General features: G+C 47.6%; 1 protein-coding gene across 3 annotated transcripts in view; it reads left to right on the top strand.

Moving 5' to 3' along the window:
* Positions 1-23420, top strand: part of LOC135915849 (uncharacterized) — a 124434-nt gene that overhangs the window by 47796 nt on the left and 53218 nt on the right. The window lies entirely within an intron of this gene.

Genomic DNA, 23420 nt, shown 5'->3' with positions numbered 1-23420 from the left:
GATGGAGTCATGGCGATGCCCAGGGCACTTTTGTTGGAAACGTGCATACCTGAATTTAAAGGATGTCGACCTAACGGTGAACCAATAAATATCGTTGTACTAAACCAATTATTTCGTTGCATTCTCCACCTTGCCTATACATGACTTGATGCGGTGCTATAGCAAAATTGTGTTTAAAAAAACTAACACCGCGATTTCATCTTGTTTACGCAGAGCACTTGTACGGAACAGTATGTCCATTGGCAGCACGTAAGTGCATGCGAAAGAGCGAGAGAGAGAGAGAAAGTAAAGATAGGAAAGGCAGGGAGGTCAACCAGACGAGCGTCCGGCTTGCTGCCCTACACTAGGGTTAAGAGAAAGGGGAATCACTGGCCTAAAAGGCGATTCGTGCACTGTGGTACAGCACTTGAAGCGCACCGGTTTAAGAGACCGCTTATATAGCGTCCCTGTACATCCTCCCACCTGCGCTCAGTGCTCACTCTCTCCCACTTTTGCGAAAGAGCGAACGCTTTCTATAAGCAAGAAACTGGGTCCCCTTTTTTTATTGAGCATTTTTTATTGCGAATGGCAGTTATGACCTAAAGAATGGGCTGAGCGTGCCCGTCCTTTCGCAATTGGATCTTTCGAAGGATTCTCACAAAATGCACAGAAAATGGCTCGCTGCTGTTGTGAATTGAACTAGCGCTTACGGCCCAAACGGCTTAGTGCTCAACGCTCCAACCAATACTCTAAGCGTCCGCCTTCGATTGCGATCAGCGCTGTGAGCAAGGAAATGGGGGTGAACGTGCCCGTCCACGGCTGATTTGATACCCCTGGCTGTGCATGGCAGTGTGCAGCAGGAAGGAAAAGCCTGATGCGTGTGAGAGCGGAGACGTGTATTAGAATGAGCATTAAAAAGAAGCTTCGCACTGGCTTTCGATATCAGTACTGTACTCCGCCATGAAAAAGATCTTCGCCAGCAGGCGCGTACTTCAGGAGGTGCAATAATTTCGGAGCCGTGTGCGACGTGTGTCATCGCTTGCGCTTCCCGAACAAAGTTTGACCACTTGCGTTCTCCTCAATGTCGTGGGGGAATCCTTGGGCTCATTGAGTAGTCGAGGCATCATGGTTTGTAATAAATGTATATAGGAAATCATAGTCACTGGAGTATGTCATGCCCTATCCCTCCGTCGAAATCACTACTCTTATTTGCAGAGTCCTTGTAGTATATGTGACACTGTGAGGATGCGTGCTCGAATATGTCGCCATATTACCTATTCTTTAGAACTCTTCAACTGTAGTGTGTCGGCTTGCGAGATAAAGACACAAGTCCGTGTACACGAGATAGGAACCAAGTGCATGGTGGTAGAGTACGCGATGAAGAACTTGATGGAACCTGCTCCTACCGCCTCTCTTCATTAAGGAGGGTAATAGACCGATATTATTCTTTTGCCATCTACCCAAAGCTGAAAGTGCAATCATATTGGCCCAGTATTACTTGGCTCCTTGAACATTTCCAGAAGCTCAGCACTAGCAGAATTGACTGCATGGCTATGGAAAGTTGTGCGCGAGCGTACGCTGACCTGCGTTTCTATATTGAGGACATTGAAGGAAGATCGAGGGCTTACCATTCTCCTAGTTTAAAACCGAAGCATGATCAGGTTGCGTTGCGTCCGAATTGTCAGAAAAACACTCAATATCCTTGCTTTCTTTGCACGTCCAGCGAAAAAAGAAAATCAACGGGCTTCAGCGATTCCTCAGACGCTCAACTCATTCAGCGCGACAGCAGCCGGCTCTAGCGGACGCCGCCGTCTTCCGAAGAACAAGTACTTTGAGTGTAGATAACGTCGTACTCATCCACAAAAATATTGGCTGTTGTGATCTCCTACATGCGTGCAGAGACGCAGCCCCTTCATCTCAACACCTCGTACGAAATAGAGGCTAATCCCCTTGAGAGCGATTTTGTGCGCGACGGCAACGAGCGACGAAACGGGCCGTCGCCTGAGCAGATCGCTCGGTCTTGTCGTTCGATTGCTCGGTTCTGCAAATATAGAATTCGTCGCTTGTCGCCCGGAAGTGCTATGAGCGACTAGCCAACAGCCCGAAGCCGGAACTGGATGTACATACATCACTCAAGTACTACCGATTGTCGCACGGAACGAGCAAACGATTGAATTTTTATACGTGAAAGAATAAGAACTTACTGCAAGGCCTTTAGAAATATTTTATAGTGCTTTGTTACTGTAAAACACATCAATTTAAAATAATAAAGCCCGCGTCACGCCAGTTACGAATTAAGAGTATTTGCTGCCCTCGTAGTGGAAACACCAGGGAGACGTCACTCGAAGTCGTCGCTCGCATAGTATGCAACTTGTACGCGACGAGCGAACGCGACAGCCATCTTCATCGCGTCGCTTGTCGCTGCCGCGTTTATACTTAAGGAGCGCCAGTGTAGCGCGAATGCGCACGTGGTTAGCGCGTCCCTGCGAAGTGCACATTGCCGCAGAGACGGTAATCCCGGCGGAGACGGTGGGCAAAGTTTTCACTTTTTTTAGCCTCTACGGCAAAGATGAAGACCGCACGATGACGAAGACGACTACAGCCGCCGTCGTCTGCGGCATGACGGGAAGGGACGGGCGGGCACAGGAAGCACAGTCTACGGGTTGTCGCAGTATATTAAGATGGGAGCTATGCACCGTCGCATGCGGGGCCTGGACGTCGGAGAAGTAGAGATCGTTCTGCTTTCACAGCCGGCCATCGACAACTAATTAGGATCGTACAAGCTAGGCGAACAACTATGTCGCATGTTTCATTGAATGGCGTGGGCCTAAAAGTGCAGTCTTGTGAAATACGAGGGAAAACAAAGAAACGGTAAGCGCTGAATGCTCGTTTATTTTTCCGAGAACAAAAATGCAGCTCACTTAGCTGCATACCGCACACGATTTCAATTGAAACAACGTTAAAACACGTCAAGTTTTCAGGGGTGAGATAAACAACGAGACGACAGATGATTAAAAAGTGCAAAGAGGCCTCAACTTCCTATATAACACGTCATCGCTTTCGGACTCTCGGTGTGTGAAACAAAGAAAAGTGAAAACGCACTAAAAGACACACGAAAGCATAGTTCTCGCGACTATCCTACAACTTCCTGCTTTGTGTCGCCCGCTCTATTTAATTACGCCTTTATTTTGTAGTTTATACAGGGTGTCCCAGCTAACTTTACCCAAAGTTTAAAAATATGCCGATGCACTCTAAGACGACGCGACCAAATGCACGTTGCTGACTATTGTATGTAGTAAGCCACAGTATCTTTTGTATTGTGGTTAATTGCATAATTAGTCAAGAATAATTAACCAACTTCGGAAGCGACGAAGTTAGACAAAAATTCAATTTAGAAAGTTGTAGAGCGCTTTGGAAAACTTGCCATTAAACAATTTGTATAATTATTATTTGTATATTTGTAAATTTGTATATTATTAGGCATTAGTGTTGTCCCGCTTATTGCATATGCCCGCGAAATGCAAAAAAAATACCACGTGACCTGCCTGCTTGCGTCTCCTGATTGCAGCGCTCCAAAAGGTTTCTCGTACAAACAAACATAGCACCTAGCACGATGTGCTGCCGCTTAAATGGCGACAGGGCAGTAAAGCAGGCGTTGGCTGTGCGATTTACGCCGCCGATGTGCTTCCCTCTCGGCGGTTTATCATAGCCAGAAGCAGGCGCAGCGACAGCCCACGCGGCTAAACACTATGTTCGTCTGCATGCGGAGCCTATTGGAGCGGTGCAATGCTGCAATCACGGCGCGCAAGTGGACATTTCACGTGGTATCTTTTTTGCATTTTGCAGGCATCTGCAGTAAGCGGAAAAACGCTAATGCCTAATAGATAGAAAGCTAGAAACAGCTTATTGGGACGTTTTTCTAAGCGCTCTACAACTTTCTAATTGGAAATTTTCGCCTAACTTTGTTGCTTCCAAAGTTGGTTAATTAATGTTGACTAATTATGTAAATGAGCCAAATACAAAAAATATTGTGACTTACTACATACAATAGTCAGCAACATGCATATGGTCGCGTCGTCTCAGAGTGCATTGGCACATTTTTAAACTAGTTAAATTTGTGGGGCTTCATTTATAGAACTTGGATGTTAGTACATGATAAATAAAGAGTGCTTACACGGTATAACGGCGGTAAAGTGGCAGAAACAATGCTCCGGAAAGAATGAATAAAGAGCCAAACTTTTTGGCGGTGGACTTGCGTCCTGAAAGCGAAGTGGCAACGATAGCGCCGAGCTACGGCCCGGCGGTCGTCGGATCGAATCACGCTTCTCAAGTTCGTCCGCTATTGTTACGTGCGTCACCGTATACTACATTGCAGCGCATTGGTCGGGTTTCGCGCCCAATCAAGAGAGAGAGGGGGGGAGGTAGGGAGGTTAACCAAAGGCGAGTTTTCGGCTCGCTATCCTGTACTGGGGTGGAGGATATAGGGGTTAGAAAGACGGTAAAGAGAGAGAGAGAAAAAAAAAGAGGTACAGGTAACAGAAAAGTCGTTCCAATCACAGGCGTTCACGCAGGCCGGTCGATCTCAAGAAGTGCAGCAGTGCTTGCACGGCCTTCTGATGCGATGGTAAGACGCATCGATGTTGCAAAATTCTTTCTTCCGACAGAGAGTGGTCGTCCAACTGGTTCAGCACGAACGAAAGCGATTGTCTCTGCGGATCGTTCTGCGCGCAGTGGGAAAGAACATGCCGAATTGTTTCCGTATCGCCGCATTCGCCACATGGTGCGTTGTGAGCAATCCTTATGCGGAACGCGTAGCCATTGGTAAAACGCGACGCCCAACCATAGACTACACAAAATGGTCGCATCTCTTCGCGGAAGTTTTGGTGGAACTCGAAGGCCTAAGGGTGGATCCAAAGGGCATAAACAGACGTGCATAAAATGTGGTTCATTCCACTCTGACGTAGTGCATTGGCGTGCAAGTAGGGGGAGCATCCTTGCAGCATCTGTCCGAGACAGCGGGATTGATAGGCGGTTGTCTTCTACATGAGCAGCTTGACCAGCACGTTCATTGCCAATGATACCACAGTGACTTGGTAGCAGCTGAAAAATTACGTCATGTCCTTTTTCAGTCAGGTGGCGCATGTCCTCTGTGATTTCGAATACCAACTGTTCATGCGGGCTGCGCCGTAAGGCTGACATTAAACACTGCAGTGCCGTCTTCGAGTCACAGAAAATCAACCATTTGTGTGTTGGTTCGTCAATAATAAAGTGTAGTGGGAATCGAAGAGCTGCGAGCTCTGCTGCCGTCGACGTTGTCAACTTGATATGACGTTTTCAATTTGATAGTGGTGGCTTTTGATGGAATGACGACAGCTGCGGTAGAGCTGTTCGACAGGACGGCGCACTCGGTGTATACGTGGGTGTATTTGCTGTACTTCTTATATAATAGGAGTAAGGTAACCTATTTAAAAGCCGGAGACGACATGTCTTTCTTCCAGACGCAAGGTATTGTCAGGTTTATCGCTGGCTGATTGTGGCACCAAGGCGGAGTCGAAGGCCTGGCGGCAGGTGCGAAGCATGATGGTATGTTGCAATACAATAGATATGTAGGCTAGTTGGTAATGCATTACGCTCTAAATTTTCTAATAAAAGATAGTATAGCCTCACGATGTGCGGATACCATTCGGTAGAACGAGGCACATGTCTCTTCGCAGGTAGAGAGGCTTGATGGTGGCAAGGAGTCCTGGCAAGGTTCATTAGGTTCACTCATAGTGCTTCAACTGCGATATGGGTCTTGACGAGGTAATCTCTAGCGACTGCAATAGTTGCCATCATTGACGCACTTCGAGGAACACCTTGACAAATCCGAAGTGCCTGGGCCTGAACACTTTGTACAGTACGCACGCTTGTTTTACTTGCGTTAGTCAATGCTGGCAAGCTGTACAACAAAAAGCCGAGAAAAAGTACCCTATATAGTTGCAGCATAGCGCTTGTGCACATTCTTCAGGTCTTTCCAGCGAAGAACTTCGAAATTACACATGTCTGTCGCACTGTCCCGCCGAATTAGCCGCAACATTCACAGTTACCAATAGAGCTAACGGCTCTAGAGCTACAACGGGATAAAAGAGGTAATTTTGTCAAAGCGACCACTGCAGCAAAAAGTGACACAAAGCAGCCGTGGCAATACAGGAGACGCGTTACTCCTCACGTTAGCGGAATAGGGTATTTGTGGCACAACATGGTATGATACACTGTCTGACAAGTTATGCCCAATAAAGCATCTTCATTGTAATTTGTTGGCCATGGGTCCAGTACATTTTATGCATAGTAGATAAGAGATTATCAGGCTAGTTGTATCAGTGGAGAAAATAATTAAACGCCACATGTCATTCATAGTTGGTGTGGTCTCATACAACAACCGAATTTTAACATAAATTTGCGTTTGCGAAGAATCCTAATCAAGCATTCAGAACGAAATTCCTGTTCTAGAAACGGAAAGCGCTCTTGTTCTTGTTTTTGAGGCCAAAAACAAGGTGATTGTCGACGTCACCCGGAGGCCACGCCCGACACCAGCATACGTACCTCATCGATGTGCACAAAATTGTATCCCATTGTTTCGTTTTAACATTCATAGCGCTTTCTACTCGAGGTCGCACTAGTTCGGCATCGAATAGAACATTTCCATCATAATCCTTTCCGGTACCTGCCGGTCGCACTCCATGCGGGCGCAACGCAGGTTGAGAGGCAATCGCAGGCAGACGGAACGCCACTGATAGAGAAGGCTTAGAAGATAGTAGGCTTTTGTCACGCATTGGCTCAGGCATCTTCAATAAACAAATATGTATTTTATGGTGCGGTCGATACTAGGGCTCCCCGTACAATCGGTGCTCCAACCAATACGTCAAGATTTTTTTTTTTTAATGCGAAAGCGAAGAAGCCGGCGTCGCCACATTACGAGCGCGCCTCGACGGAGCAGAGTGGGCGAAACGGAACACCCGCGTGCCAGCTCCTGTGTGAGGACGCAGGGCATCGCCGCGACGCTACGTCACCCTCGCTCTCGCTCTCTCAAGCCTGTGTTATCGGCGCGTTCATTGCGTTCTAACTGCGCCTCGGTAAGGTCAAATCAAAACGCTACCAGCGTTTCAACGCACTCGCTTGCCCGTGAGGAGTTCACAACTCGAAGGATCACTCAGCGGCGTTCAAGTAGACATTAAAGCTTTCGAATTCACAACTCATAAAAAGTGCTTTGGTGTCCTCGGTTTCTACAGCGAAAGCTGTATATGACTAACCTTCCTGAGTTTTTTCGGCGTCCGCCAACAGAAACAGACTTAGCTAAACGAGCTAATGAGTATCTTCTATTTCCATTTTGACGCAGACACATATAAAGTTCTTAGTCATCCCTGAGACAGTGAGGCTTTACAAGGAACACGCTGCTTACAAAGAACAAGTCGAGCTTGACGAAAGAACGGTCAAGCTTTAAAAAAGCACTACAATGTTGTTATAAGGATAAACACGTTACCAATATAAAGCACCCCTCTGAAATTCAGTTTGATCATACCATTCACTCAGTTAGACAATCTTATGATCAAACTAAGTTGCTGAGGAAATTATAGATTGGGCGTTTTGCTCGAACATGCGTGTCTTCCACAGGCTATGCATTACTATACGTAAAAACATTGCAAAACGCACGTCGTCACAACTTGTTGGCGCCAGACATCGCACGTACTGAGGATTTAAACCAAAGTATTGATTTAAATTGTATTCTTATTGTACTTATTCAATGCTTGTGATTGATTTAAATCAACGTATCTTAAATGTATCGAGCCCTGACAGGCAAACTTTCAGAATGCAGTTTATAAAAGATATTGTACATTGAAACAACCGCATTTTACGTACGAACCAGTACATTCTGCGATGGAAGGCCGAAGTATCTTGAGCGGTAAAGTGGCAGCGGGAACTAAGATGTTAAATAGATATTAGTACATAGATATGAAGTTCCTGTATATGTTTCTACGTGACAAAGAGTGAAGATATTCATTCGAAAACATCCCTGCTACGAAACGAGCAGTCGCGATAACGCGCATACTTCTGTCGGGGTTACGACAACTTTTTGCTACGATGCGCAAGTGGCGTAGGTGAGTGCGAGAGCACTTGCGAGCGCGTCACAGTTCATTATGCCAGAGATGCAGGAATGAAACGCGCGAATGAGAGTCAGCCTTACCGCTGCCTTTCGTGTGTGTCACGTCGCACGGCAACACGTTGCTTCTAAAATCTATTTTTTTTATGGGGTTTTACGTGCCAAAACCACTTTCTGATTATGAGGCACGTCGTAGTGGAGGACTCCGGAAATTTTGACCACCTGAGGTTCTTTAACGTGCACCTAAATCTAAGTACACGGGTGTTTCGCATTTCGCCACCATCTAAATGCGGCCGCCGTGGCCGGGATTCGATCCCGCGACTTCGTGCTCAGCAGCCTAACACCATAGCCACTGAGCAACCACGGCGGGTGCTTCTAAAATCTAGTGCTTGCCATCTTCTCCCATTCTTCCCTCGTGGCAGTTAACGCTTTGAGATGCTGGGACTGCGCAGCCGCCATCCGGATCCGCCCAGCTCGTAACGGAAAAAGGTGTAACGCTTCTACGCCGGAGTGCAAAACAAAAAAAAATAAAGAAAAAGGAGCCGTTATGACATCGCCGTCGTCATCCTGTTGTCGTCGCATATACACAACATTTATTTATTTATTTATTTATTTATTTATTTATTTATTTATTTATTTATTTATTCTACGTGACTGCAGCTTGGTGGTGGTGGTGGTGGTCCTTTTGTGTCTGTTGGGGAGAATGCGCACGATACTTGCCAGCAATTGACCGGTTGTGACGCAATCGGAGCCCAATTAGCTACGTGACTGAGAAGGGCGCCCCGTAGGCAACCCCGCTTGCTTGCCGCGACCTGGAGGCGGTGCCAGCACCCTGGACGACGGCAGCACGTAAGCAAATTAACCCCGCCGCGCGACCCACCACCCGCGGCGCAAGCCGCTGCAGCATCGCGCGCCGCTATTCTGCCGGGGAGGGAGACACTGCTGGGTCTTGCAACCCGACGAGGCCGGTCCGTCGGCCGAGGCAGGCCTGCGGCGAGGACATGGCTGGTTGAGCAGCGCGCGTTCGCGGGCTCCCTGCTGTAACCATTCCGGAGTGGCTCCCCACGCGTGCGGTGAAACGAGGGGGCGTTACACGAGAAAGCGCACGTGCATGCAGGACTTGGTGCAAGTTAAATAACCCTTAGCTAATGCTTGATATGCAAGTTCTCTCGTCGAAACGTTGGCTCCGGGAGGATTCCATTGCTGCGTCACTGTTGACCAATACACGGCCCGTATTCACAAAGCAACTCTTGCGCTAGAATTGTTCGTAATAAAACATTTCAGCCATTCTTGATGCTGGCCATGTTAGCGAAGGCGACAGGCCGGCGTCAAACAGAACTTACAACGAAAAGCTTTGTGAATTCGGCCCCAAGTATTCATCTTCCCATCGTCCCTTCGTCTTAATCGTTTTTATATGCCAAGCTTGCACGAACAAATCCAAAAATTGAGTGAATGGGCGTCGTGAGTTGTGCTGCACAATGCCAATGGTACGCTGCGGCAAAAACTGAATTTCTATGTACACAGCGTGGCGCATGCATGTAGTCCCTATTATAACACGAGAATGCTCGATGCACATAGCACTGTACCTTTTCCCAAGCTGTATGTCCAAGCTACACGCATAAATTCAGTATTTCTGGGCATCTGCTGAACAGCTCGTCTCAGTTACTTTGTCTCAAGCAGAGTATAAAAATATGTGATGCGACCGGACTAATATGGCACAAGCTTACTGGATAGTCTTCAAAGCTTGCGCTTAGAAATGCCACAAGAAGGAATAGTACGTTAAGTTGTATGAGTACATTACGCTTCTGCAATAGCAAAGTGGCCACGCTCAGATAGAGGGATCCTTAATAAGTCAATGCAAGAAGAGAAAGACGTGCGCCGACGCCGCGTCGATGTCATGACATCGCCGTGATGGCATGACTTTCGACAGCGCCTGCTCTGGTCTAAGCAATCGTTTATTGCTAACGAGCAGACCACATTGCCTTCTAAAGGAACCGAATTGTATCAAGCTAGCCAGTTTTGAGGACGTTTCCTGCACTGCAAAGTACGAGAAATAGCCGCTAAGTCGCACTCACTCGCCAGCGCTGAGGTTCCTAGGCTTAACAAACACGAAAGAGAAAAATGTTCGGCCTTCATTCTGTCCAGGAACGAAGATACTTTTCCCGCAAGACGAAAGCAAATGCCATTCTCAAAGAATACTGTACCAGTATAAACTGATTCAGTGTTGCTCTCCAGTGCCTTCTTAAGAATGTTTCTTTTGTCGTGCGGAATTCTTGAGAGGCTCGCGGGCCTAGTGTATAGTGGTAAGGCCGCGAGTCTACTATGACTCCCAGAAGCTATATCAAGGCTTCAGCGTGTCAAGAGCTACTGTTGAAGTCGAGACGTATGCCAAAATATGGGACAAGTTGATCCGATGCCTGGCGAGCCACCGCAAGCGCCGATGTAATTCACCGGGTCGACTGGCCTCACTGGCCGTTGCGCATTGTCTTCCTCGTGTCCTCTTCAGTCCGTTCATCCCCAGTGGCCAAACCAGACGAGCGCCTGTTCGAACCCCGTGGCCTTCTCTCTCCGCCCATAAATATACCCAGCTCACATAGCCTCCGCTCGCTTGCACTTCCTGCGTGTAACTGTCGCGCGAACCGTGTTTGTAAATACGGCGCTCGCCTCGACACCGCGGGGTCGCGCGGTCAGCCGCACGTGCCACACGATGAAACGGCCATTGATTGCGGCTGCCCTCTCATGCGCCCTGCCGCAATAACCGAAATGCAAATCCAGCGCGTCGAAGCGCGCCCTCGCAGAGACGTTCCGCCACGTATTGCGCAAAGAGCCTTTCGCGCTCGAAACGAGTTGGGACTGCACACGAGAAGGATGCTCTCAACCAGAGCGCACAAATTCGCTCGCATCTTGCGGCACTGGTGCGAGTTGGCACCCATGATACGCGGTCGTTCAAAAAAGGGAAGGGCGTCGAATGAGCGGCGTGAAAAGGGATTAAACAGTCGCCGCATCACGCTGTCCACAGAGATAGCGCAGCGCCAATTCAAATGTTGTTTGCTGTCGATGCATTCTGCGAGAGCATTTTTCACGTAGCACGAATGCTAGAAAGGTTGTTTATGGTTTCCCAACAAACCCCTTCAATATTCAGCCCTGCATGCCTAGGGCTTTCATCCCTCGTTCGGCTATGCCGCAAGTAAATATATATATTGAGACAGTAGTACTCGACTGCTTTCACAACCTTGGGCCGTATAACGTAAAACTATTCCAATATGTTTTTATTCCAATCTCCTGACGTCAAATTTGCGTAACTGCTGACGCAAGCATCGGGCGGTCACCCACAGGGTTGTCTGAACAGTCCAATCAAATCCTCCCCTTGTTCATAGAACGTCACTTTTCTTTGCTTGAAAAACGAATAACATTGCCTGCAGTGAGCGGCTTGTCTTATCTAATTGGCTCACAAGAGGCGAGGAGCATGCTCAAGTGGAGAGGCATTCGATTGGACCGAGCCACTGCACTGAATATCGATAACCAGATGAAGAGGGTGGTGCCGGCGCCTGCGATTGGTCCGCTTTCTCTTACTTAGCTTGCGGTGGCTCGTCGACTATCGCGGCGGCATGCAACGGAAGCTTAAGAATGACGCTAGAACGGATCCTCAGCAAAGAAGAGTTGGCAGAACGAGGTCGTAAACGTGCCGCAATTTCTGGAAAACGTTACACGGCCAAGCAGAAAGTTTTATTACACGCAAATACACCCATACTCTCCGGCAGGAGCGAGTAGCCAGTGCCGGAGCGATCGGTGGCAGACATCCTTTATTCCTTTCGGAACGGGGCAGCCTGCGCCTATTCAGTTGAAAATTCAGTTTTGTTCGGCATATTAATGCATCTTCAACGCGTACGTGTCACTTTGACGTGGTAAATTTTTGCGGTTTTGTGACTTCGCGTGAGAGGCAGGTGAAGTGGGTGCAGCCCAAAAACTTTTGACCAATAGCCGAGGAATTATGGGAAAAAGGCGTCGAATCAGAAATAACTATCTTTGTTTTACTCAGTCAAATTATGTATAATCATTGTGCGCACGTCATATCAGATGGGGAGCTATCGCAGTTTTCGTGACGTTGCGTGACAGACAGGTGAAGGGGGGGGGGGGGGTCCAAAAACGTTTTTGACCAATCGCGGTAGGCTGATTGCAGAATTGAAATAGAAAAGTTTGGAATAGTCTTACGTTATAGCGCCCCTTGAGTGTTTACGCTTAAAAATATCTTGTTGGGGTCATAGCTTCATCCTGATAGCTTGCTACAGGTCACCTGATTCTACTCCTGAATGCATAATTAAATTACGAGAGTGTATGTACTTCTGTTTAAATAAGAAAGCTTTCTTGCTTGGTGATCTTAATTTACCCAGCGTCGATTGGGAGCCACTACAAGGAACTGGCAAATTCAACAAAAATATGAATATTGTATTTCATATTATGCTCACTCATGACCTGGTTCAAATTGTCAAACAGCCCACTCGCATCCAAGGTTCGTTCATCTTGCTCGATATTAGATTTGGCATTTATAAGCCGGGACATTACAAAACACCCTGTTACAGTTGAAGAAGGTTTATCGGACCACTGCCTTGTATATATGTCAGTTCCTCTAGTGAAGTTTCTTCCTCATAAAACTAGTAGCATGCGCTATTTTAGAGATTACGAAAGAGCTGACGATGCTTCTGTGATTGCGCATATGGAAAATTGCCTGAGTGATTTTGCTGAAAAGCATGATAATGTATCTTTGCTATGGCAAAAGTTTGCTGATATGTGCAATTATTGTTTGAATACGTTCGTACCAAACAAACGAAAGAAAGTGCACAAACGTACACCTTGGATAACGCGAAAGATTATTCATTTAAAATGGAAGCTAAAACTGGCTAAAAGGTTGACTCCCAATCCTAGTGTCATTAATGATATCAAAAACGCTCTCACAGGTGCAATGCACTAGTCTCAGGACTTCTTTTTCACAACAACTTTACCTAACTTTATGAAAAACGAACAAAGAAGATTTTGGGATTATTTGAGCGATTCTGACAGGCACGTGACGCAGGTTTCGGTTGATGGTAACTCTGTTACAGATCGGCAAGTTATCGCTGAGTATTTTAATACTTATTTTACTGGAGTGTTTTCGAAAGCAAGTACACGCGTGAATCTGCGTCACGGGGCATTTTTAGCATCCCAGGTTGATCTTATTTCATATCGTGGTGTAGTCGGAATGCTGTTAAATCTGAAAACAATATCGCCTTGTGGTCCTGACGGTTTGCCCAATATTCTTCGTTATCGTTATGCCGAAACTATTGCTCAATTTCTTGTGATTTTCTTTCGATGTTTATTATTAACTAAAGGACTACCCGATGAATTGAAGACAGCTCATGTTATACCCGTCTAATGAAAAGGTGACCGTTTGTTATTAGGAAATTATCTCCCAATGTTTCATTTCATTTCATTTCATTTCATTTATTTTCACCTTAAAGGCTCGGAGGCATTACATAAGGGAGGGCTTTAATCCTTGTAACAATGTTAGAACAAATGTACAGAACAGTAAAGAAACAACAATAAACAAATACAAGCCACGAACAATTCCGAAAAAAATAGGAAACATCGTGTTAGAGTAAGGGTAGGTGGCAGCGGTAATTAAGCAGTGTGGTTAGTTAACATTTCGCGAAACGTTTTACGGTCAGTGCATGACACGATATCTTCTGGGAGATGGTTCCAATGGGTTATAGTGTCGGGGAAGAATGAAATGTTCATGGCAAATGATCGGGTGTGAATGTTTGCTATGGGACGACTCTTGCTTAAGCGATAATAATACGTAATATTTGGGGTTTTACGTGCCAAAACCACTTTCTGATTATGAGGCACGCCGTAGTGGAGGACTCCGGAAATTTTGACCACCTGGGGTTCTTTAACGTGCACCTAAATCTAAGCACACGGGTGTTTTCGCATTTCGCCCCCATCGAAATGCGGCCGCCGTGGCCGGGATTCGATCCCGCGACCTCGTGCTCAGCAGCCGAACACCATAGCAACTGAGCAACCACGGCGGGTATTTGCTTAAGCGAGAGGATGTACGTAAGGGTGGATTTAACAGGGAATGCCTGGAGTGTGGATGGTAATAAAAGGCGTGAAGCAAGCAGAGACGAGAGATGATCCGGCGGGAAGCAAGTGATGGTAGTTCAAGTGTACGTTTTAGTGCGGTTATGCTGGTATCACGAGAGTAATTGGAAGTTGTAAACCGAGCAGCGTGATTTTGTATTGCTTCTATGTCATAGGTTAGATATGATTGGGAAGGGTGCATAACATCTTCTTGTTGTAAATTATTAGAACACGTTGTAGGAAAACGCATCATTCAGTTTCTTGAGGAAAAATCTATGCTATCAAGCTTTCAACACGGATTTAGAAAACATTTTTCTACTGCGACACAATCGGTCACGGTAGTTCATTCAATTGCAGCATGCATAGATAATATTGGACAAATTGACGCAATATTCTTAGATTTTTAACAGAACGTTTAACAAAGTTATTCATGAAAATTGCTGAATAAATTCACAAATATTAACCCTCCCTACATTTTCGTCTCTTGGGTTTCCGACTACCTACATAACCGAACGCAGTTTGTTTCAGTTGATGGTTGTGATTCCTGCAGTCTTCCTGTAACATTAGGTGTGCCTCAAGGAGGAAGTGTTCTGGGTCCCTTGCTGTTTCTTTTATACATAAATGCCATTCTCTCTGTAATTGCTCCTGGAATTCAAGTTAGGTTATTTGCGGATGATGTTCTTTTATTTCATGATATCAGAGGTTTACATGATCAGATTGAGTTTAATTCCAATCTTACTAGATAACGAAGACGAAGTGACTGCGAGCCAGGACGCTGTTCTTCTAGCTCAGGTATTCTCGCCTTATTTCTGTGTATATCACGGGGGAGCCGCCATGGGTTGTGGCGCGGATGCAACTCGATGCCCCCACGCTTCCACTGGGGATGGCGACTTCAGTGGTGGCTGCGTCTAGGAAGCGGACTGGCCTGCAGAATGACACCGACCGCGACGATACCAGTGTCTACTCACCCAGCAGTGAGGACTTCTCCAAGGACGACTTTCAGCTTATGAAGAGCCACAAGGCGAAACGAAGAAACACCAGGGCATACCTGTCTTATAGCACGTCGACTGTGTGTCCAACTCCGAATACTTCAGTCAGTACAATTCTATTTGTACCAGAACTCGCTACCGCCAACCTGAGGCGACTCAACAGACAGTCTGTCTCGGTGCTTCTTGAAGCAGTGACGCCAAATCAACTCGCGGGCGTCGAATCAACACACGAAAAAATGTCTTGGCTATTGACGTTGTACATGATTGTGCGCTGTGAACTTTGAGCAAACTTACGTAACTTGGCGGCATGAAGGTACGCTCGTATATTCCTCTGGACAGTGACACCACTACTGGTGTCATCTACGAGGTGGACGTCTCCATTTCCAGCGCTGACTTGCCTATTCTAGTGAAGCCAGCCATTGATGGCTTCGCCATAACTGACGTGTCTCGACTCGTCGAATCCCGCTGTGTGAAGGTGATTTTCAAGGGCGAATCTCTTCCCTCACACGTCAAGGTGGGCCACTTTAGACACCCCGTGCGACCATTTATGCGAATGCCACTCCAATGCCGGCATTGTATGAGGCTGGGACACGTGAGCGCTGTGTGCGAGAACACGATAGTTTGCTGGCGCTGCGCAGAGCCCTATACGCTGCAAGCTCCTGCGTAGCCATGCTTCTCGTTGCCCCAATTGCATTGGGTCCCATGACGCTACCTCAAAGGACTATCCCAACTTGGAGAAGGAAAGGGAGATCTTGAAGCAGATGGTGAGAGTCTGCTTGTCTCGTTGGGAAGCTGATCCTGCCCTTAGAAAGCGATGCTCCCGACGTCATCGGTCTTCAAAGAACGCAGATGCCTCCGTGAAGAGCGCACCACATCCGACAACTCCTCCTACTCTGCCCCCTAGTCCTGGCGGAGCCGAGCCTAAGGTCATGCCGCACAAGACCAACACTGAAGCTTGGCCCGCGCTACCAAAGCTACAGCCCCCGCCACAGCTGAAGCCACAGCCGAAGAAACCGCCGGAGCCAAAGCCGATGGCACAGCTGAAACCACAGTTGAAGCCACAGCCGGAGCCACAACCGGAGCCACAGCCGAAGCCGCAGGCGGGGCCACGACCGATGCCACAGCCAATGCCACAGCCGGTGCCGCAGCCGGAGACACAGTCACACCAAAGCATACAGCGCACCGCGGTAGAGTTCACAGCGCCGACTCCCGATAAATTGTCCGAAGAAGACCAGCAAGTGGTTGTGATGCTTCGGTCCCTCATAAATACCTTTCGTGTACTTTTCAGCAAATTGCATACTTCGTCAGCGTGAAGTGCACTGCAAGTACTGGATACTCTTAATCCAGTGCTTGCAACTCTCCAGTAAGCCCTATAGCTCACCCACAGTTTCCTATTCGCGCAACAACCACTGGCCCTTTGGTCGTCCCAGATGTGATCAACGCAGATCACCAGCTATGGAATTCACTTTGGTGTCACGGTGCTTCACTGCGCATAAAGTCCTCACTTCCCTCCTCTTTTCTTCTTTCTATTCCCCTTTTCCCTCATCCCCGGTGTGGGGTAGAAAACCGGACGCTCGTCTGGTTGACCTCCCTGCCTTTCCTCTCTTTGCTATCTCTCTCTCTAATCTTACTAATGTATCTAAGTGGTGTACAGGTTTAGGCATGACTGTTCATACCGATAAAACTGTTTATCTTTGTGTAACACTTAAGCAAACCCCCCTTGAATATACTTACAGCCTGACATCTCTTCCTTTGAAACAGCTTACCAGGTACAAGTATCTAGGAGTGACAATCACTAATGACCTCCCTTGGAATCTGCACATTGATAACAATTGCTCGTCAGCTTTCCGCAAACTTTGTTACTTAAAACATAACCTTCGAAATTCTCCTCCTAAGGTCAAACTTCTTGCGTATTTCACATTCATACGAGCTAAGCTTGAATATTGCTCAATTGTTTGGGATCCTTACACTAAACTTAACATTAAAGAGTTAGAAAGCATTCAGCGAAAAGCTGTCAGGTTTATCTACTCTAAATTAAGTACACTGATTCTTCCTTTGAACCCATGAAAGCTGACAACATTGAATTACTTGAATCGGGAAGAAAAAAATGTCTGAATTTCTAAAAGCTACTTCTTAAAGGTAAAATAGCTATTGATCACACACAGTTTCTTTCCCCATTGTCTACAAGACCTATGCGACATTACCAAACACACTTTCTAACCCCTTACTTTACAAGAACAAATATCTATAAGTTTTCGTTTTTTTCCGCGTTCTGTGTCCTACTTGTATAGCCTAACAGAACCTTATGGCGCACTGTATGACTAGATGATCATGTCTTTTTGTGTTCGTTCCTCAGGTGCTATCATGTTTTGTTGTTGTTCGGGTGTGTGTGTGTGTGGGTGTGTGTGTTTGTGTGTGTGTTACATATATATTGTAAATTGTATGGCCCGTCCTGCTAGGACCAGGTTGGTCCGAAGTATGTAATTAACTAATTAACTGATAAATTAATTAATTAATTAATTAATTAATTAGCAATTGTCTTTCGTTGCGGCGGAGGATCGCCAACAGACGCTCATAGCTGAATTGCTTCGCGGAGCATAAAGTTTTCTCTGTTGTGTTTTCGTACATTTTCTACGTACTCACATTGCTCTTATAGTCGAGTAGAAGTAGGAAGAAGAGAGCGAAATACTGTCTTTACGGGGCCTAGTAGCCACTGGAAATAACGGCTGGCTACCCCTGTGCTGGGGAAACGCTGTAAAGGTAACGATGCTGTCGATATAATTGAGAAATTTATGAACTCAAGAAGGGGAAGAAATTACGCAATTTATTTCCATCCAGAATCAAGAAAGGAAAGAAATGATGTACTTCGTACAAAGAAAGGAGTAGAAGAAAGCTCCCGTCACATCAATTTCTTTTTCAAATGTTATGGCACCTCCCTCATGTAAGGTCGGACAAACCAAACAGGAATGGACAGACCCTGGGCCCCGATTCCTTGCACTCCTGTTACATGGAAGAGTTTCCTTTCGGAGGGATTACGGGCGCCCGCCACTCATGATAGTTATTCGAGTGATAATGACAGAACCGCAGCCGCGATGGCAGGCCGCAGACGGCAGTTACGTAAGACAAACTTTCAGGATACGGGCCTTTATTCTTTGAGCGTTCTCTTTTTGTAATACCATGTGGGATTAGAGTACCAGCCAGTGCCCCTACGAATCGCAACGTCACACGCACACACGCGCGCGCGCGCGTGTGTGTGTGACGTTTTCGAATATTCTCGAATATGCTTCAGATAAACGCCTATAAGCAAGGCAAAACTTTTTGACCAGGTGCACTTTAATTAGGTCAACTGTTTTCTGAACGTTAAACTCTTTAACTTAATAGTGTACTGTGTCAGGAGTGAATGTACCAAGACCTATAAATTGTTCTTGCACTATTTCGCTTCATACCTCTATTTTTGCTTCCTATGATAGTTTTTTTTTTTTTTTTGCTCAGAGAGGCAGTGCTTACTTTATTTTTACTGCTTTTCTCATGACTATTATAGAGCATTTACTTGTTACCGACTTCTTATGCTGCATTGTACTGTGTGAATTTCACCTACTTTTTGTTTTCCCATGAGTGTCTACGGCGTCTAGTGTTGTGTTGTACCGGTCTTCTGGCTTCGTCAATCTGCTTCCTTGGAGGTTATAGCCTGTGACTTATGTGAAGGTGCCTTCTGGTCAATGAACACATCTTGTTATGAAGATTAATATGAGATATCAACTGATTAAGCACCAATCCTGCGGCGAGCATCGGCGTCACTTGTAATCGAGCGAATGACCACAGCGAAAGATGAGAGTGAAAGCGGCGCGCAGCTGGGGATGAAAAAAAGTCGCTGTTTCGCCCGGAAGGCGAAGCATTGTTTGCAATAGCAAATTAGGTGACAGCTGTACGAAGCAAGGACAGCAGCATTTTCGGCCGTATAAACTTGTAAACATAGGCATACAAACTAAATGAACAAGCATGGTGTCACGCGCGCACAAGCAAACTTGAACACATCTCACTCGATGACTACGGAGACTCGCTGTCAAATCGCTTGAATGCGGAATTGACCTTCGTGCTGCCTGTCGCAACAAAGCGAACTAAGCCCCGAAAACACAGTGCGTGACGAACTCTGTCCCCGTTGCAGATGAAGTCAAAGAGGGGCAAGGGCCTCGTCAAGCTGCTAGTAGCAGCTTTTTTGCTCTTGTCCCAGCATTCTTTTTGTCATACGCGGAAGAATGCCGAATAAAGATTTTTGATTTTGACTTTTGAAGATACAGCGGCACGGATGGGCGCGCGCGGCCGCCCGGGCCGCCTGCAGTAGAACTTGCCCCCTCCCGCCTTCCTACCCCCCCCCCCGAAGCCTTGCACGCGACAGAATACAGCGCGCTTCGTCCTCACACCCTCCTTTGCGTGAGCGAAATAGAGCCGCGATTGCAATAAAAAGGCGGCGGAAGCCAAGAGGCGCAAGGAGGGAATCGGAGAGGAGGATGCAGCGGAACCATGAGGCGGAAGGCGGAGGAGGGTATGGCGAAAGGGTGAGGAAGAAAGCGAACTGCCGGCGGCGACTAGGCATGCGGCGAGCGCGGAAACAAAGCGTGGGCTTCGGACCCACTGTGCATGCGTAACTTCGCCTGCGGCGCCGCCGTCACTGGAGAATGCGCTCCGCGCGAGCCACGTGCACTCGTGTTTACGCTTTCTTTCTGATTAATGAGCCACGCAACCGGTGTAAATGTGTCGCCTAGCGCTGCTGCTAAACGAGCTGCCCGAGCAGAGGCTCAGCGCCGCTGCCGAGAGCACTCTGTCGTGAGCACCCTGTTCAGAATCATATTTATTGCCACAATATATCGCGAAGGCAAAACATCTGAACAGCTGCGCTCAAAATTCGCATTAGGAAGTGTTGTATTTGTTGCGGAAATTTTATAGCGCAGCTCTTAGGGGTCCTTTCCGGCGGCGAGCGGCGGCATAGGCGGCGGCGGCATACGTAACCGAGCTAACGATCACAGCGAAAGATGAAAGCGAACGCGGAGCGCAGCGGAGGATGAAAGGCGCGAGGAGGAAAGCAGAGGGGAGGGTGCAGCGGAACCACGAGGGAGAAGAAAAGCGAGAGAAGAAAAGCGTGGTCGGTGTGGCGACGATGGCTACAATATTGCGCCACAGTAGCGCGCGTCGTCTAGGGGGTCTGCCGGTGGCAGCTCCTGTGTATCGTGCCCACGCGTTACCCACGTGCTGGCTGCCGCGACCTCCAGATTAGCGAGGCAGTCGCGCCACACTTCGATTTTTTTGCAACGTACCGCACGAGACAGAACGTCCGCACCAGCCAATATATGCCGAAACGAAAACACGTATAGTGCTGCGCTCAAATTTCCCATAATCGTCGCTGAATTTTTTTTTTTGCGTCTTCTGTTGCGTAAACCTTCGGGAAAAAAATGAAGCGACTCGCGCAGACGCTTCTGGCAAATATAGAACGACCTGCATTTGACGAGACAAAAAAAAAAAGTCGCAAGCGTTCCAGTTCTTTCTTCAACGTACGTGGTTGGTCGTGCTATGCATAATTTTTATGAACTCAGTCGTCACACCTTTCATCCTACTGCTATGTGCCATTGCGCTTGTTAGGCAGAAACTGGATGAAGCGGCCGCTCGAACAAGTTGGGCGCTGTCGCTGTGGAAGGCATACGAAAGCCGATTGAAACGAATTGCTTCCGTGGGTGTTGACCGGCAAAGCAAAAGCCTGTAGTCCGGGCGAACGTATACGCATGACAAGAAGTCGTCGCCGAAAAGCCAATGCATTTGCCTGCATTAGAGAGAGAGAGAGAGAGAGAAGGGAAGACGGAAAGGCAGGGAGGTTAACTAGACTGAGTCCAGTTTGCTACCCTACGCGTGGGGAGGGGAATGGGGAGTGAAAGAGAAAGAGAGAGAACTTAAGTGTAGGTTGTCTATAGTCGGGCACTCAAGTCCGTTGCCTTCAGGTAGCGAAAAAGCGCTCTAACTGCTTTTTGGGCCAATGAGCTATGAGGCCAGGCTCCCAAGATCTTCGCTTCCGTGAATGGCCTGTCATCCAGTCTATTTAATGCACACTGGAGAGTCTCACGTTGATTATCGAAGCGAGAACAGTGGCACAGAAGGTGACTGATGGTCTCTTCACACTTGCACTTAGCGCACATTGGTGAATCCGCCATTCCAATGCGGTAGCTGTAGGAGTTGGTGAATGCTACTCCTACCCACAGCCGACACAGCAGTGTTGCGTCACGTCGTGGAAGGTTCGCTGGTAATGTAAGTTTTAGTGATGGGTCGAGACTGTGTAAACGACACTTAGAGTTCTGTGGTGTATGCCAGACACCTAACGTGATTGCACGAGCAAGACTGCGAAGCTCTCTTGCAGCGTCGACTCTGGATAAAGGTATAAGGACTGTCGGTGAGCCAGCCTGGGCACGTCGGGCAGCGTCATCGGCGAGGTGATTACCAACGATGCCACAGTGTCCCGGCAGCCACTGAAATATGATGTCATGTCCTCGTTCAGATGCGCAATGGCAGGTTTCGTTGATTTGTGACACCAGCTGTTCATAATTGCCACGTCGTAAGCTTCGCAAGCTCTGGAGGGCCGCTTTCGAGTCACAAAATATTGCCCATTTGTTGGGCGGTTCTTTTTCAATGTATTCGACAGCAGCGCGAAGAGCGGCCAGTTCAGAACCTGTAGATGTCGTTACGTGAGAAGTTTTGAACTTGATGACGACCGATTGAGATGGTAGAACAACGGCGCCCGTAGAATTTTCGGACACGGAACCATCCGTGTAAACATGAATTCGGTTAGCATATGAAAAATGTAGAAGTTCCAATGTGGTCTGCTTGAGAGCCGCGGTGGGCAGGCTAGCTTTCTTCACTATTCCTGGAACAGCAAGGTACACAGGAGGCTTCTTCAAGCACCACATAGGGGATGGCGTTCTTGTTGCGGGTGAGTGCCTCAAAGACAAAGAGTGCCGGTTAGCCGCAATCGATCTGGAGAACGCTGCCTTGGGTCTTTTCTCAGGCAAGTGAGCGAGATGGTGGTCAGGGACTCTGGATATATGGCGAACATGCGCCCGGAGTGTGTCGATATCTATATAGGTCCTTATTAGGTTGTCTCTCGCGAGGGCAATTGTTGCCACGGTTGAAGCATTTCGAGGTAGCCCCAGACATGTTCGAAGGGCTTGGCCTTGAATGCTCTGTAGGACATGGATGCTAGTTTTGTTAGCATTGGACAGCACTGGTGTGCTGTATCGCAAGTATCCTAGGAAGAGCGTCCTGTATAGTTGAAGCATAGATGCCACGGATGTGCCCCACGTTTTACCGGCAAGAAACCTTAGTATATGGGAGATAGAAGTAAGCCTCTTCTTCAAGTATGAGATGTGGGGGCTCCATGAAAGGTCTCTGTCTATAATAACGCCTAGGAATCGGTGAGTTTTTGCGTACGAAATTGGTTGGTGGTCAATAGAAATGGGGTACCAGGTCATGGGCTTGTGGGTAAAGGCGACTAAGGCGCACTTCTCGGTCGAAATGCTTAGGCCTTGCGCACGCAGGCATATTGCCTGCATTAGCTCTCAGTGGCGCGAAGGCCCAGCTCGGAGGCGCTTAGCCTAACCTATTTTCACTTATGCTTCGCTCGGACGGTTCTCTTCTGCGCTTCTTATCCCGCCGGAGAGATCGCGAAGGTGCGAGGCGCGCAAAGTGGTGCTCCATGACGCCGTTATACTGTCGTGGTAACGGCACCCTCGCTTGGCATCCTGCGTGAGTGGTGTAAGCTACGAAAAGAATCCACGAAGTGGCAGCAAAACAACGGCAAACGATCGCGACCTCTTAAGACTGTTCTATTGTATAGGCCTCGTCCTTAGCTCCAATATTAACAAACAAACGTCCGCGCGCCACATATAAGGTCAGCCTTTCCTCGAACAAGCGTGGGCATGAAAGTGGCTGAGGGTCACCGGCCACCGCCAGCTTCTGGGCTTCGCAAGAGCTCGGCACTTGCGCTAGTGAGCCAATGCAGGTAGGGTGCATTTTCTTTAATGCGAGGCTTAATGCCTCAGGGCATACAGGGGTATGGGATGCGGGCGAATAAGGATGATTGAATGAATGAAAAAAGATTTGCGGTTTTAATAAAGTCCAGGAGGGATCGATAATGTGGTCCCTGTGTCCAAGCAGTGTAGTGG

Source organism: Dermacentor albipictus, chromosome 1 (genome assembly GCF_038994185.2).
Source record: "Dermacentor albipictus isolate Rhodes 1998 colony chromosome 1, USDA_Dalb.pri_finalv2, whole genome shotgun sequence".
Taxonomy (NCBI): Eukaryota; Metazoa; Arthropoda; class Arachnida; order Ixodida; family Ixodidae; genus Dermacentor; species Dermacentor albipictus.
This window is presented reverse-complemented; position numbering and strand designations above follow the sequence as displayed.